This window comes from Dendrobates tinctorius, unplaced genomic scaffold, assembly GCF_039654945.1.
Source record: "Dendrobates tinctorius isolate UK_male_01 unplaced genomic scaffold, ASM3965494v1 ptg000060l, whole genome shotgun sequence".
Taxonomy (NCBI): Eukaryota; Metazoa; Chordata; class Amphibia; order Anura; family Dendrobatidae; genus Dendrobates; species Dendrobates tinctorius.
This window is the reverse complement of record NW_027361728.1, coordinates 39287031-39303146: the sequence shown is the minus strand read 5'-3', so window position 1 is coordinate 39303146 and position 16116 is coordinate 39287031. Positions and strand designations below refer to the sequence as shown.

General features: G+C 43.9%; 1 protein-coding gene across 1 annotated transcript in view; it reads left to right on the top strand.

The window, feature by feature from the left end:
* Positions 1 to 16116, top strand: part of PRKCI (protein kinase C iota) — a 142143-nt gene that overhangs the window by 69081 nt on the left and 56946 nt on the right. The window lies entirely within an intron of this gene.

Below are 16116 nucleotides of genomic sequence, written 5' to 3'. Positions count from 1 at the left end.
AGCTAAATCGGGTGTGCACGTCTTCCTCTTGTATATGTCTACTGGTGATAAATATTTAGATAATAATACTGTACATAAATCATGCATTAACCTTGGAGGTCCTCTTGTGCTCTGTAATCCAACTGATGCGTGGGAGAGGTGCCACCCTTTTGTATCTGTAGGTTTCCTGTTCCTAAAGGGGCGGATCCCCTCTCTCAGGTGGTGCGGTCATAGACTCCGAAAAATACCGTTAACCGGTGAGTAACTAAGATTTTTATTTGCTCACTGCACTTGGAAAAAAAATCTATAACTAGTGAAAACCTCGTACTGACCCATAGGGAGACAAGAAAGTCCACCTGGGGGGCTCTTATGCACAATTGGGCCCCCCACATGAGTAGTCCTAGGCACCGTACACTTTATACATAATATGTAGACAGCCTCTTTTATTTAGTAAATTACTCATAAAATTTTGCATGTAACTGGAGACTAGACCCCAAAAATCAATGTAGCTAGTGGGCCCTTGGTACCCCATTCCGTTATCCAATGGCGATGAAAACGTCATATGTACCTCAAAATTGTATCAATATCTACTCAGTTCATAAAAAAACAAGCTCTTGCACAGCTACGACGGGCCTCCGAAAATGGCAACCCAGGTGTGTGTGTGGCTAGTTTCACACTAGCGCTTTTGAGCACAGCGACGGCCTGCGCACGGCCGCCGCTAAGCCCCGCCCCCTGTCGCGCCTCCGCCGGTAGCTCCGCCTACCGGCGCACGACGCTGCATGCGTCCTGCGTCCCCTATCTTTATCACTGGGGGCGCAGGCCGTGCGCAGTATGCGTTTGGCGGCGCATGCGCCTTTTTGACGGTGCGCCGAGCGCAACCAAACTGCAGCAGGTTGCGTTTGGCGCAGGTCGGCGCACCGTCAAAAGGACGCATGCACCGCCAAACGCATACTGCGCACGGCCTGCGCCCCCAGTGATAAAGAGAGGGGACGCAGGACGCATGCAGCGTCGTGCGCCGGTAGGCGGAGCTACCGGCGGGGGCGGGGCTTAGCGGCGGTCGTGCGCAGGCCGTCGCTGCGCTCAAAAGCGCTAGTGTGAAACTAGCCTTAAATATATAATGAGCAGGAGGTGTGGTCCTGTATTGGGGGTTTATGTCACAGAGGTGGCTGGCCTCAGTAATGTAAAGTCTATACCAGTAGCACTAGGTTACCGAGATGGTTTTCACTTGACTGGATTTTGGATCTGGGGTTTAGGAGCGACCAAAAGAGTCTGGGTGGGAAAGGTCACTCCCATCCCACACTCCACTCTGGGTCTTAAAGGTGCAATAACAATACTATTTTAACTATATTCAGCATCACAGCGACTAGAAGAATCGTATTGCCAGGTTAATTTTACTGCACAATGAATGCAATAAAAGCTAAACCCCAAAAAACAATGGCAGAATTGTTTTTATTTTTTTTATTTGCATTATTGTTTCACACCACTTTGAAATTTTTTGCTCTTCCCTCATTTTTCAGGATATTTTCTTGTGAAAAGAATGGTGTCATTAAAAATTACAACTATTTCCACAAAAAAGTTCTCATATGTCAACTGAAAAAAAGAAAGGAATGTAAAAATAAGTGAACCTCCCCTCCCGAAAGTCAACCGATCACAAAGGGGTTAACTCCTGTAAACCATTCACACGTATATACCTACCATGTGATGTGGTGGAAAGCAACAAATCTGCATTGTATGCTTAATAGTACATTGCGCGCATCATATGATTGTGTGAGAGCCCGAAGTAACCATATGCTGTACATGGAGTGACTTGGAAGGGAACGGTATCTCCTTGATGAAGCCCTCTATATGCGGCTCTATCTGTAGTTTATAGTTTGGTTTAATATGTTATATTTGTATTCCATATTACCATCCATGGCTGATATCCATAAATCGGTTCTAGAACTGGCTTCTCTGAATGCTACGACTATCTCCCTGTCTCTGGGTTATATCCCATAATGATGAAAATGTGGGAATCTTTGTATGTTCCATGTCATCAATTATTTCCACACTACTAATGGATGTAGCTTTAGTAGCAGTGAAGTCGTTCTTGCTAGGTATTTGCCTATGGCCCTGATTTTGATTTATACAAATCATAATTGGAAGCCCTCTACTCCTGCCGCTTTGTACTGTGCCCTGTCAGCAATGCGCGATTTATGCTGTGCATATACATGAGCTGAGGACGTGTAGCATTCTTACAATGCAATGCTCGCTGGTGAATTCTCATGCATTGCACAGCAGTTTGTCTCGGCTGCATGAGATGAGCCATGGAGATGTTTTTTTCGATCTTCTCATCTGTCTCGGTTTGTAACTGATTATATATTAATAGCCTTGAGCATTTCCATCGTGTTTAATGAATATATTTTGCCATCATTCATGATATGATAAAGCTATAGTAGAGAAGAGCCTGACGATGCTATTGACATTTGTGCATGTTGGAGACTTTGACCATGTTGGATCCACGTGTGTGTGTGTGTGTGTGTGTGTGTGTGTGTATACATACATACATACATACATACATACATACATACATACATACATACATACATACATACATACATACATAGTTTGGGGTCACCCAGAAAATTGTGTTTTCTCTTTTGCCACGACAGCACCCACTGAGAGAGGGGATCCACCCCTAGGAACAGGAAACCTACAGAGAGATAAATGGGGCGGTCCCCCTCGCTCCCTCAGTTGGTTTCCTGTTCCTAAGGGACCTAAGGGAAGAGGATTCCTGGGCTTTGAGCCTCCTGTGCGGTTTCTGCGGAGTGGCAGGGGCCCCAGCACCAGAGGCAGTGTCGGGGGAGGTCTGGTTGTCAGCTTCCTCCTCGGCAGGTAAAGACAGTGTGAGGCCAGGGTCCGGGTATGGCCGCCCTGGCTCACGTATGGAGCACCGTGCGGCTGGAGGAGCTGTCACTTGGCTAGGAGATGCTTCCATATTTGTCTCCCCCCTCCGCTGAGGGCACATAGCGAGGCCAGGAACCGGGAGAGGCCGCCCTGGCTCGTATAAGAAGCGCAGAAAAATCAACAGCCAGGAGCTGGTATTATAGTTCGGTCCATCGGAAGGGTCCCGCGTTGCAGCGGTGGACAGGAGACGCGTGACCAGGTACAGAGCCGGTGCGCATGCACAGAAGAGCAGCCGAGCACTCTCCCGGAAGTGGATTGTGTGAACTTCTAAGGGGTATCAGAGACACGGCGTCGCCTGGATAGAGCGGCTGCACAGGCGCAGATAGCAGGGGTGCATAACCCAGAAGTGAGGCAGCAATTCTGGCAGAAAAAAAAAAAAAAAAAATTTGAGGAAATGGGTGCAGCGCTTAAAGGGGGAAAAGCTGCATAAAAGCACCGGCCAGAAGGCATACCGGTGCACAGCAATGTCGTTCCCTAGTGACCCTGTTTCGCACCCACTGGAGGAGCTAGTGGTGCCTCCATGCAGCAGTAGCAGAAAGAGTGGCTGTGGACGCTCCAAGCAGAGTGGGTCCACATTCAAAAGTGGAAAGGAGCGGAAGTCGAGTCGCTCCACGTCTCAGCCTGTGCCTTCGCCCCCGCAGCCGGTACCATGCTGACAAACTTCACTGGTGAGTGTTATTAGTCACACCTATCAAGCTGACGGCCCCTTCTTTCTGTGCACTTTTTAGGCTAAATGGGCCGGAAAATCGAAACATAAGGAGTGTGCCCAGGTCCAGATCGCCTTCAGACAGCGGGGAACTTGATTCAGATATATCCTGGGAATCATTGTCCTCAGAGGAAGAGGAACACATGTGTTTTCCTACCGACAGCATTAACAACCTGGTCAAGTCGGTGCGTAACCCTATGGGGTTGTCAGAAACTAAAGACCCCAAGACTCCTCAGGAGATAATGTTTACTGGCTTCTCCCAACGGAAAGGTCGAGCATTCCCAGTAATCCCAGCAATAAAGGAACTGGTGAAAAAGGAATGGGAGACGCAGGGGCAAAGAGGATTCATGCCCGCAACATCCAAGCGGCGATATCCGTTTGATGATGAGGATCTGGCCTCCTGGGCTGAAGCCCCCAAGGTGGATGCGACCATAGCCTCGACTTCCCGCCGATCTTCCCTGCCAGTGAAAGATTCGGGAATGCTTTCTAACCCCCTAGATCGCGAAGCAGATGCACTCCTCAAAAGGTCCTGGGAAACATGCACAGGGGCATTATCGGCCACGTGTTCTGGGAGATCCATGCAGATATGGTTAGGCCAGTTGGAGGAGTATAAAGAACGGAACGTCCAGAGACAAACTGCGTTCCTCCATCCCTCTAATCAGAGGAGCAACGGCCTTCCTATCAGACGCCTTGGCCGACTCTCCGCCTGGCTGCCAGAACGGTGGGACTTACCAATGCAGCCCACCGGGCCTTATGGTTAAAAGGGTGGAAAGGTGACACGCAGACAAAATCCAAACTCTGCGCTATACCCTGTCAGGGTGAGTAACCTGTTCGGTGCAGTACTGGATAAAATCCTGACCAAAGCAGGGTCAATAAAGAAGGGGTTCCCTAATCCATATGTTCCTTTCTACAGGAGAGCCTTCAGGAAGCCTTCGTTTGGCAAAAGGAAGGATTATAGAGCCCAAGACCGGTGGGGCAATAAAGATTTCAAACAAAAGGGAAACCTGTTTGGTAAACGTCCCTGCAAATCCCGAGACAAATTCCGGTAGCTCCAACCTATCGGGTGGCAGGTTATTGCATTTCTGCCATCAATGGAGGGCGATAACAGCTAACTCCTGGGCCATTAACATTGTGACATCTGGCTTAAGATTAGAGTTTGTCCGGTATCCTCCGAACTCCTTCCTGTGGACTTCTCTGAAGTCCCAGGCTCCGCAAGACGCGTTAGAATTAGAAACTAGAGGCCTATTGACCAAACACGTTCTCGTAGAGGTTCCGGCAGATCGAAGGGGAAAGGGCTTTTACTCCCCCTTGTTTCTGGTCTCTAAACCAGATGGCTCATTTAGAAGCATAATTAATTTAAAAAAGCTAAATACTTTTTTTGAGACCTCGAACCTTCAAAATGGAGTCTATACGATCAGCCATAAAACTTATTTCCCAGGTGCTACATGGCAATCCTGGATCTCAAGGATGCCTATTACCATCTCCCAATACATATATCGCATCAACGATTCCTCCAAGTGGCAGTCATGTTAGAAGGCCAAATATGTTATCTTCAGTTTACGGCTATGCCCTTCGGGTTGTCCATGGCGCCCCGTGTCTTCACCAAAATGATGCTAGAGGTGATGTCACACTTACGAGTAAAGGACACCTTAATAGTCCCGTACCTGGACGATCTGCTGGTAGTGGGAAATTCTACCTTCCAATGTAAACAGGCTGACTGATATAATTTCATCTTTACAGGCTCTAGGTTGTCTGATCAACTGGAAGAAATCTAGGCTACACCTGGTAGCCTGCCAGACGTTCCTAGGCCTTCATCTGCACTCAGTAAGTAAAAAATGCCTCCTACCGGAAACAAAGAAAGTAGCTATAATTAATAAAGTGCGGACGGCAATCAGCAGTCCTAGAATGTCCTTGAGGGAGGGTATGTCCTTACTTGGCTCCCTAACGTCATGTATCCCTGCAGTTCAGTGGGCCCAGTTCCATTCTAGAAGGTTACAGTGGGCCATTTTACAAAAAGAGGAAAGTCTGCAGGGACAGTTGGAGGGCATAATGTCCCTACCGTCAGAGGTAATGAGCTGCCTGGCATGGTGGCTAGATCCAAACAACCTCTCAGGAGGAGTCCCATGGGTGGTTGAGCCCTCAAAAATAGTTACTATAGACGCTAGCCCATTTGGGTGGGGTGCACATCTAGATGAGAACATAGTTCAGTGACAGAGGTGCGAAACCGAGGATTCGTCAAATGTGAGGGAGTTAAAGGCTATATATCACACCATATGCCTATGCCTTCCCTCTGATGATACTGTTACCGATTGTCATCAGAAAAATAAGGGAGGGAGGAGCGAGAGTCATCTTAATAGCCCCGTTTTGGCACAAGAGGCCGTGGTTTTCATGGCTGAGGGCCATGTCAGTCTCCGACCCATGGATCCTCCCTTGGGATCGGGACCCTTTTACCACCCTCAGGTCAAGGGTCTATGCCTCACGGCATGGAATTTGAGAGGCAGCTACTGAAACTAAGTGGATTCTCAGATAATCTAATTGATACCCTCTTACATAGTAGGAAAGAAACCACAACCAAAATCTACACCAGGGTGTGGATGAAATTTTTAACTTTCCATTCAGCGGGCCTTTCCAGCGAGGTGCCTATCCCTGCTATCTTGGAGTTCCTGCAGAAAGGGTGTGAATTAGGGCTTTCAGTCAACACTCTAAAAGTCCAAGTTTCTGCTCTGTGGGCCTTGTATAGTTATGACGTTGTGGGCAACAGATGGATAGCTCGATTTATCTCAGCTTGCCAGCGAGCAGACCCGGTTCATATACCACCATGGGACCTTAGCTTAGTCCTAGATGCTTTCACACAGGCCTCTTACACTCAGCCTCAATAAAGTGCGTTTCATTAAAGACCGCCTTATTGGTAGCTTTGGTATCAGCAAGGAGAGTGAGTGATCTCCAGGCCTTGTCAATAGATCTCCCTTCCTGTCAATATTTCAGGACAGAATAGTGTTAAAGATGGACCCGTCCTATCTCCCTAAAAGGTCTGCTAAATTCCATAGATCCCAAGAAATCTACCTTCCCTCCTTTTATGATAGCCCGGCAACACCAGAGGAGGAAAGATATCACACCTTGGACGTAAAGAGAGCCGTCTTAGCCTGTTTAGATAGGACTAAGCCCTGGAGGCAGAGCAGGGCTCTTTTTGTCTCCTTCCAGGGTAACAAGAAGGGGTCTTGAATCACGATAGGCACGCTGTCTCGATGGATCAGAGACGCAATTGCATTGGCATATTCGGCAAAAGTTGAAGACCCACCGTAGGGTGTGAGGGCACATTCTGCATGTCGTATGTTCCTCCTAGGCTGAAAGAGCGGATGTCCCAATTGATATGTAAGGCCGCAACCTGGTCTTCACCTTCTACCTTTTATAGTCACTACAGGCTAGACTTACCTTCCTCTGCCGACTTAGTCTTTGGTAGATCAGTCCTTGACACGGTGGACCCTCCCAGGTGATTGTCTCTGGGAATCTCTCGGTGGGTGCTGTCGTGGCAAAGAGAAAAAAATGGATTACTTACCAGTAATATTCTTTTAGAGTCCACAACAGCACCCACTCACTTCCCTCCCTTAGTTATAATTACACGCGGTTCACTCCGGTGGGTGAGGGATGAATTGTATATAGATACGTGATTGTATATAGCTAAAGAGTGTAAATATGTACAGTGGGGAAAAAAAGTATTTAGTCAGTCAGCAATAGTGCAAGTTCCACCACTTAAAAAGATGAGAAGCGTCTGTAATTTACATCATATGTAGACCTCAACTATGGGAGACAAACTGAGAAAAAAAAATCCAGAAAATCACATTGTCTGTTTTTTTTTCATTTTATTTGCATATTATGGTGGAAAATAAGTATTTGGTCAGAAACAAGCAATCAAGATTTCTGGCTCTCACAGACCTGTAACTTCTTCTTTAAGAGTCTCCTCTTTCCTCCACTCATTACCTGTAGTAATGGCACCTGTTTAAACTTGTTATCAGTATAAAAAGACACCTGTGCACACCCTCAAACAGTCTGACTCCAAACTCCACTATGGTGAAGACCAAAGAGCTGTCAAAGGACACCAGAAACAAAATTGTAGCCCTGCACCAGGCTGGGAAGGCCGAATCTGCAATAGCCAACCAGCTTGGAGTGAAGAAATCAACTGTGGGAGCAATAATTAGAAAATGGAAGACATACAAGACCACTGATAATCTCCCTCGATCTGGTGCTCCACGCAAAATCCCACCCCGTGGGGTCAGAATGATCACAAGAACAGTGAACAAAAATCCCAGAACCACGCGGGGGGACCTAGTGAATGAACTGCAGAGAGCTGGGACCAATGTAACAAGGCCTACCATAAGTAACACACTACGCCACCATGGACTCAGATCCTGCAGTGCCAGACGTGTCCCACTGCTTAAGCCTGTACATGTCCGGGCCCGTCTGAAGTTTGCTAGAGAGCATTTGGATGATCCAGAGGAGTTTTGGGAGAATGTCCTATGGTCTGATGAAACCAAACTGGAACTGTTTGGTAGAAACACAACTTGTCGTGTTTGGAGGAAAAAGAATACTGAGTTGCATCCATCAAACACCATACCTACTGTAAAGCATGGTGGTGGAAACATCATGCTTTGGGGCTGTTTCACTGCAAAGGGGCCAGGACGACTGATCCGGGTACATGAAAGAATGAATGGGGCCATGTATCGTGAGATTTTGAGTGCAAACCTCCTTCCATCAGCAAGGGCATTGAAGATGAAACGTGGCTGGGTCTTTCAACATGACAATGATCCAAAGCACACCGCCAGGGCAACGAAGGAGTGGCTTCGCAAGAAGCATTTCAAGGTCCTGGAGTGGCCTAGCCAGTCTCCAGATCTCAACCCTATAGAAAACCTTTGGAGGGAGTTGAAAGTCCGTGTTGCCAAGCGAAAAGCCAAAAACATCACTGCTCTAGAGGAGATCTGCATGGAGGAATGGGCCAACATACCAACAACAGTGTGTGGCAACCTTGTGAAGACTTACAGAAAACGTTTGACCTCTGTCATTGCCAGCAAAGGATATATCACAAAGTATTGAGATGAAATTTTGTTTCTGACCAAATACTTATTTTCCACCATAATATGCAAATAAAATGAAAAAAAAACAGACAATGTGATTTTCTAGATTTTTTTTTTTCTCAGTTTGTCTCCCATAGTTGAGGTCTACCTATGATGTAAATTACAGACGCCTCTCATCTTTTTAAGTGGTGGAACTTGCACTATTGCTGACTGACTAAATACTTTTTTTTCCCCACTGTATGTACTTTAAATGGCTTATGGAGCAATCTAACTAAAGCTTGTGTGGCGGTTCCTCTCATTCTCTGTAATCCAACTGAGGGAGCGAGGGCGACCACCCCTTTTATCTCTGTAGGTTTCCTGTTCCTAGGGGTGGATCCCCTCTCTCTCGGTGGGTGCTGTCATGGACTCTATAAAAAAGTATTACCGGTAAGTAATCTGCTTTTTTCCTTGAACACTCATACTTTTATTAATCAAATGAGTTGCCAAATGAATATAAAATCTAGTCCAGACATTGACAAGGTTCAAAAAAAAAAGATTATTTGAAATAATAATTTTCTCCTTCAAACTTTGTTATTGTCAAAGAATGCTCCCTTTGCAGCAATTACAGCATTGCAGACCTTTGGCATTCTAGCAGTTAATTTGCTGAGGTAATCTGGAGAAATTTCACCCCATGCTTCCAGAATCCCCTCCCACAAGTTTGTTTGGCTTGATGGGCACTTTTTACGTACCATATGGTCAAGCTGCTCCCACAATAGCTCAATGGGGTTGAGGTCTGGTGACTACGTTGGCCACTCCATTACAGATAGAATACCAGCTGCCTACTTCTTCTCTAAATAGTTCTTGCATAATTTGGAGGTGTACTTTGGGTCATTGTCCTGTTTTAGGATGAAATTGGCTCCAATCAAGCGCTGTCCACAGGGTATGGCATGACGTTGCAAAATGGAGTGATAGCCTTCCTTATTCAAAATCCCTGCCAGTTGAGGACCTGTGATGTGGCGATTTTTCAAACTGCAGACTCTAATGTACTTGTCCTGTTGCTCAGTTGTGCAGCAGGGCCCTCTCGCTTCTCTTTCTACTCTGGTTAGAGCCTGTTTGCTCTCTTCTGAAGGGAATAGTACACCCCGTTGTAGGAAATCTTCAGTTTCTTGGCAATTTCTCGCCTGGAATAGCCTTCGTTTCTAAGAACAAGAATAGACTGTCGAGTTTCACATGAAAGTTCTTTTTTTTTTTCTGGCCATTTTGAGAGTTTAATGGAACCAACAAATGTAAAGCTTCAGAATCTCAACTAGCTCAAAGGAAGGTCAGGTTGATGGCTTCTCTAATCAGCCAAACTGTTTTCAGCTGTGCTAACATACTTGCGCAAGGGTTTTCAAGGGTATTCTAACCATCCAATAGCCTTCTTACACAGTTAGCAAACACAAAGTACCATAAGAATACTGGAGTGATGGTTGTTGGAAATGGGCCTCTATACACCTATGAAGATATTGCATTACAAACCAGACATTTGCAGCTAGAATAGCCATTTACCACATTATCAAGGTATAGAGTGTATCTCTGGATCATTTGCTAGCTTCATTGGGAAAAAACTGTGCTGCTTTTTCAAAAATAAGGAAATTTCTAAATGACCCTAAGCTTTTGAACGGTTGTCTGTGTATTTATGTATGTGTGTATATAATATGTATGTGTGTGTGTATATATATGTATGTGTGTGTATGTATGTGTGTATATATATATATATATATATATATATATATATATATATATATATATATATATATATATATATATATAGTATATGTATATACATAAATTTTCTTTGAATTATACGTTTTAAAGGAGATGTCCTCTTTAGAAAATTCCAGTCCCTGGGTGCAGATTGCTGCTAAAAAAATACAGAAAAAAAACCCCTGCGCTTTACTTGCCCTCCCTGGGTCCATTACTCGGTCTCCTCCACTGCTCCCAGTGTCTGATATTGGCGCAGATGTTACTTGTGCAGCGTGGCAGTCAGTCGGTGAGCTCAACAGCTCTGAGCGCGGTCTTCTATCTACATGGGTAGATCTGCTTAGCACAATGGACTGGACGCCGTTGTGATGTCCAGATACCAGGAGGAACATGTGCGACTCAGAGCTGCACCTGGGGATGGTGAGTAAAGTGTTTGTAATAAAAAAATTTTTATTATTAATAATATAAATACTAAAAAAGCTGCTCCCGGTGACCAACATTTTCTGAAAATAATCTGCAAGCTAAAAACTGCTGGAAGGTAAAAGGGTTCTCCACCCAATGCTATTGTTCATGTTGCCTGAGTGAGATATTAAAATAATCACACGCTCGCACCTACTAATCCCCAATTGCTTTTCCGTATTGCTGGTAGGGTCCCTCGCCAGTCTCCTCTTCTAGCATTATCGGATCATGCGCCCTCAGATCCACAAGGGCACTAGGCTAGTGGTATGGGTGATCAGTGTGATCGGTATATGTCACTAGTAATTTTGTAGTGCACTCGGGCCATATTGGTGCACAAGTTTAGATGTAAAATACAGTGTTGGCCATAAGTATTGACACCCCTGCAATTCTGTCAGATAATACTCAGTTTCTTCCTGAAAATGATTGCAAACACAAATTCTTTGGTATTATTATCTTCATTTAATTTGTCTTAAATGAAAAAACACAAAAAGAATTGTCCTAAAGCCAAATTGGATATAATTCCACACCAAACATAAAAAAGAGGGTGGACAAAAGTATTGGCACTGTTTGAAAAATCATGTGATGCTTCTCTAATTTGTGTAATTAACAGCACCTGTAACTTACCTGTGGCACCTAACAGGTGTTGGCAATAACTAAATCACACTTGCAGCCAGTTGACATGGATTAAAGTTGACTCAACCTCTGTCCTGTGTCCTTGTGTGTACCACATTGAGCATGGAGAAAAGAAAGAAGACCAAAAAACTGTCTGAGGACTTGAGAAACCAAATTGTGAGGAAGCATGAGCAATATCAAGGCTACAAGTTCATCTCCAAAGACCAGAATGTTCCTGTGTCTACTGTGCGCAGTGTCATCAAGAAGTTTAAAGCCCATGGCACTGTGACTAACCTCCCTAGATGTGGACGGAAAAGAAAAATTGACAAGAGATTTCAACCCAAGATTGTGCGGATGTTGGATAAAGAACCTCGACTAACATCCAAACAAGTTCAAGCTGCCCTGCAGTCCAAGGGTACAACAGTGTCAACCCGTACTATCCGTCGGCGTCTGAATGAAAAGGGACTGTATGTAGGAGACCCAGGAAGACCCCACTTCTTACCCCGAGACATAAAAAAGCCAGGCTGGAGTTTGCCAAAACTTACCTGAAAAAGCCTAAACGTTTTGGAAGAATGCTCTCTGGTCAGATGAGACAAAAGTAGAGCTTTTTGGGCAAAGGCATCAACATAGAGTTTACAGGAGGAAAAAAGAGGCATTCAAAGAAAAGAACACGGTCCCTACAGTCAAACATGGCGGAGGTTCCCTGATGTTTTGGGGTTGCTTTGCTGCCTCTGCCACTGGACTGCTTGACCGTGTGCATGGCATTATGAAGTCAGAACACTACCAACAAATTTTGCAGCATAATGTAGGGCCCAGTGTGAGAAAGCTGGGTCTCCCTCAGAGGTCATGGGTCTTTCAGCAGGTCAATGACCCAAAGCACTAGAAAATGGTTTGAGAGAAAGCACTGGAGACTTCTAAGGTGACCCGCAATGAGTCCAGACCTGAATCCCATAGAACACCTGTGGAGAGATCTAAAAATGGCAGTGTGGAGAAGGCACCCTTCAAATATCAGGCACCTGGAGCAGTTTGCCAAAGAAGAATGGTCTAAAATTCCAGCAGATCATTGTAAGAAACTCATTGATGGTTACCGGAAGCGGTTGGTCGCAGTTATTTTGGCTAAAGGTTGTGCAACCAAGTATTAGGCTGAGGGTGCCAATACTTTTGTCTGGCCCATTTTTGGAGTTTTGTGTGAAATGATCAATGTTTTGCTTTTTGCTTCATTCTCTTTTGTGGTTTTTCATTTAAAATAAATTAAATGAAGATAATAATACCAAAGAATTTGTGTTTGCAATCATTTTCAGGAAGAAACTGAGTATTATCTGACAGAATTGCAGGGGTGTCAATACTTTTGGCCAACACTGTATGTCCACACACCACCATGTGTCCAGAGATTATAAGTGTCTTCCTGGCACAAGATGGGTCTTTATGCATCAGGACACATTTATTTTTTTTAACTGTATACCAAAAAAAAATGGTCTTCTATACTTTCTTAGTAAAAGAAAAACCTCATACCTATGCCGGAAAGTTTCCTTTGGGAACACTCCCAGCATTTTACTTCTGACAGAGTAAAACCAATATATAAATAGAAACTAATTAGCAATTAGCAATTAAAATTGCCACCAATTTCTTCCATGTTTAAAAGGATGTTATTATCCAGATATATTTGTATGTGCTGCTAAACAACATACTTGTGCAGTCCAGGTTTATTGTTCCATGTCTTGCAGGTGCCATTACCTAGTTGCTACTTGGACTACACTGCACAAGTACGGTACCTTGATTTCTATCAAACAGTGGAGTTAAGTTACCAGCCTTCATATTACTAGTAGGCCGTGGATTAATGATGGTGGCAGGCCTATTGTACAGCTTCTGAGAAGACACATAAGTATAGACCTTAAAAACTGTGCAGGATCTTCTCATCAAGGCACCTGAGTTGATCAGCGTTGCTTACATGGAGCAATTATCAGCGCGGAATGTGACTAATCATTAATGTGGTTTTACTGTCTACAGCAGATCGCTGCTTATGGGGGGCAATGTGCTGTTAGCAAACAAGGATTTTAATTCCCACATAAATTGGATCAAATATCACACCAGGGTTTGCTTGCTTGATGACTCTTTATTGACAGATGTGTGTTTACATGGGACCAGTGGACCGATACAAATGTTCAGATAAAGTTCTTTTGCCCATGCGATTTTTGGCCTATGTTAAAATGCCGTAAGCTGTCGCTTCTGAATTGCTGATTTTAGTACACAAGTGTCCCAGCCACAGTTTTTTTTTTTTTTTTTTTTTTTTTTCTAAATTGGATTGTACACTACCGTTCCAAATTTTGAGGTCACACAGACAATTGTTTTCCATGAAAACTCATACTTTTACTAATCAAATGAGTTACCAAATGAATTTAAAATCTAGTCCAGACATTGACAAGGTTCGAAAAAAAGATTTTTATTTGAAATAATAATTTTCACCTTCAAACTTTGCTTTCGTCAAAGAATGCTCCCTTTGCAGCAATTACAGCATTGCAGACCTTTGGCATTCTAGCAGTTAATTTGCTGAGGTAATTTGGAGAAATTTCACCTCATGCTTCCAGAAGCCCCTTGCACAAGTTGGTTTGGCTTGATGGGCGCTTTTTGCGTACCATACTGTCAAGCTGCTCCACAACAGCTCAATGGGGTTGAGATCTGGTGACTGCGCTGGCCACTCCATTACAGATAGGGAATAAGCAGGCAGCTGGTATTCTAAGTAGTTTTTTCATAATTTGGAAGTGTGCTTTGGGTCATTGTCCCGTTGTAGGATGAAATTTGCTCCAATCAAGTGTTGTCCACAGGGTATGGCATGGCGCTGCAAAATGGAGTGATAGCATTCCTTATTAAAAATCCCTTTTACCTTTACCAGGACCAAAGCAACCCCAGACCATCACACTACCTCCACCATGCTTGACAGATGGCGTCAGGCACTCTTCCAGCATCTTTTCACTTGTTCTGCGTCTCACAAATGTTCTTTTATGTGATCCAGACACCTCAGACTTGGATTCGTGTGTCCATAACACTTTTTTACAATCTTCCTCTGTCCAATGTCTGTGTTCTTTTGCCCATATTAATCTTTTCCTTTTATTAGCCAGTCTCAAATATGGCTTTTTCTTTGCCACTCTGCTCTGAAGGCCAGCATCCTGGAGTCACCTCTTCACTGTAGATGTTGACATTGGCATTTTGCGGGTACTATTTAATGAAGCTGCCAGTTGAGGACCAGTGAGGCGTCGATTTCTAAAACTACAGACTCTAATGTACTTGTCTTGTTGCTCAGTTGTGCAACGGGGCCTCCCACTTCTTTCTACTCTGGTTAGAGCCTGTTTGTGCTCTCCTCTGAAGGGAGTAGTACACACCATTGTAGGAAATCTTCAGTTTCTTGGCAATTTCTTGCATGGAGTAGCCTTCGTTTCTAAGAACAAGAATAGACTGTCGAGTTTCACGTGAAAGTTCTTTTTTCTGGTCTTTTTGAGAGTTTAATGGAATCAACAAATGTAATGTTCCAGAATCTCAACTAGCTCAAAGGAAGGTCAGGTTTCTCTAATCAGCCAAACTGTTTTCAGCTGTGCTAACATACTTGCGCAAGGGTTTTCAAGGGTATTCTAACCACCCATTAGCCTTCTTACACAGTTAGCAAACACAAAGTACCATAAGAACACTGGAGTGATGGATGTTGGAAATGGGCCTCTATATACCTATGAGCATATCTGAATTACAAACCAGACGTTTGCAACTAGAATAGCCATTTACCACATTAACAATGTATAGAGTGTATTTCTGAATCATTTAATGTTAGGTTCATTGGAAAAAACTGTGCTTTTCTTTCAAAAATAAGTGACCCTAAAATTTAACATGGTAGTGTGCATATTATATGCCAGGATGCCCACTCCTTCTTCCTGTGCTAGAGCAGCTGTTGTCAGAGGCGGCGACTGTAAAATAAAATTTAATCCAAAGTAATTTGTCAGGAATTTTTTTTTAGGTCAAAAATTTGTAATGCCGTGACACAAATATGGACAGAGCCTGTGATGATATGCTAAAGTTCTCATTTTCATTGAGCTAAATCTATAGCTTTTAATTAAAAAATATATAAATCTGAAGACATTATTTTTACTTTGTTGTGGTATTTTGCTTTGCTCTTATGTATCTCTTCTTTCGTAACCATTTGTCAGTTCAAACTGGAATAGTCAATTTCCTGCTTGTTTTTTTCTAATTGTATTTTTGTGGTAGAAAGTAATAAGACAAATAGAATGTGTCATGCTCATTTGCGCTGCACTCACTTATATCACACTGGCTGCCTCCCAGCAGATGTGTCAGATTCCCCCCCACCCATTGACATCACATTGGCAGGGTGACATTACATGCTACCTTTGTTAATAGGACCTCTTACCACGGTGCAGAAAATGGCACACACATTATCACATGCCTGTCGGTTACCATTCAATGTCCTACAGCATAGACTTGCTCTTTTGTGGATTTCTAGCAGATTCTTTTATGAAAACATATTCCTGATTGCTATTAAAGTGATGTGCCTTTTTAATTACGGTCTTGCGTTCTAAATTTTCAGTTGAGGGTAACCTCAGTACTTTCAAAATGAACATGTCTTTA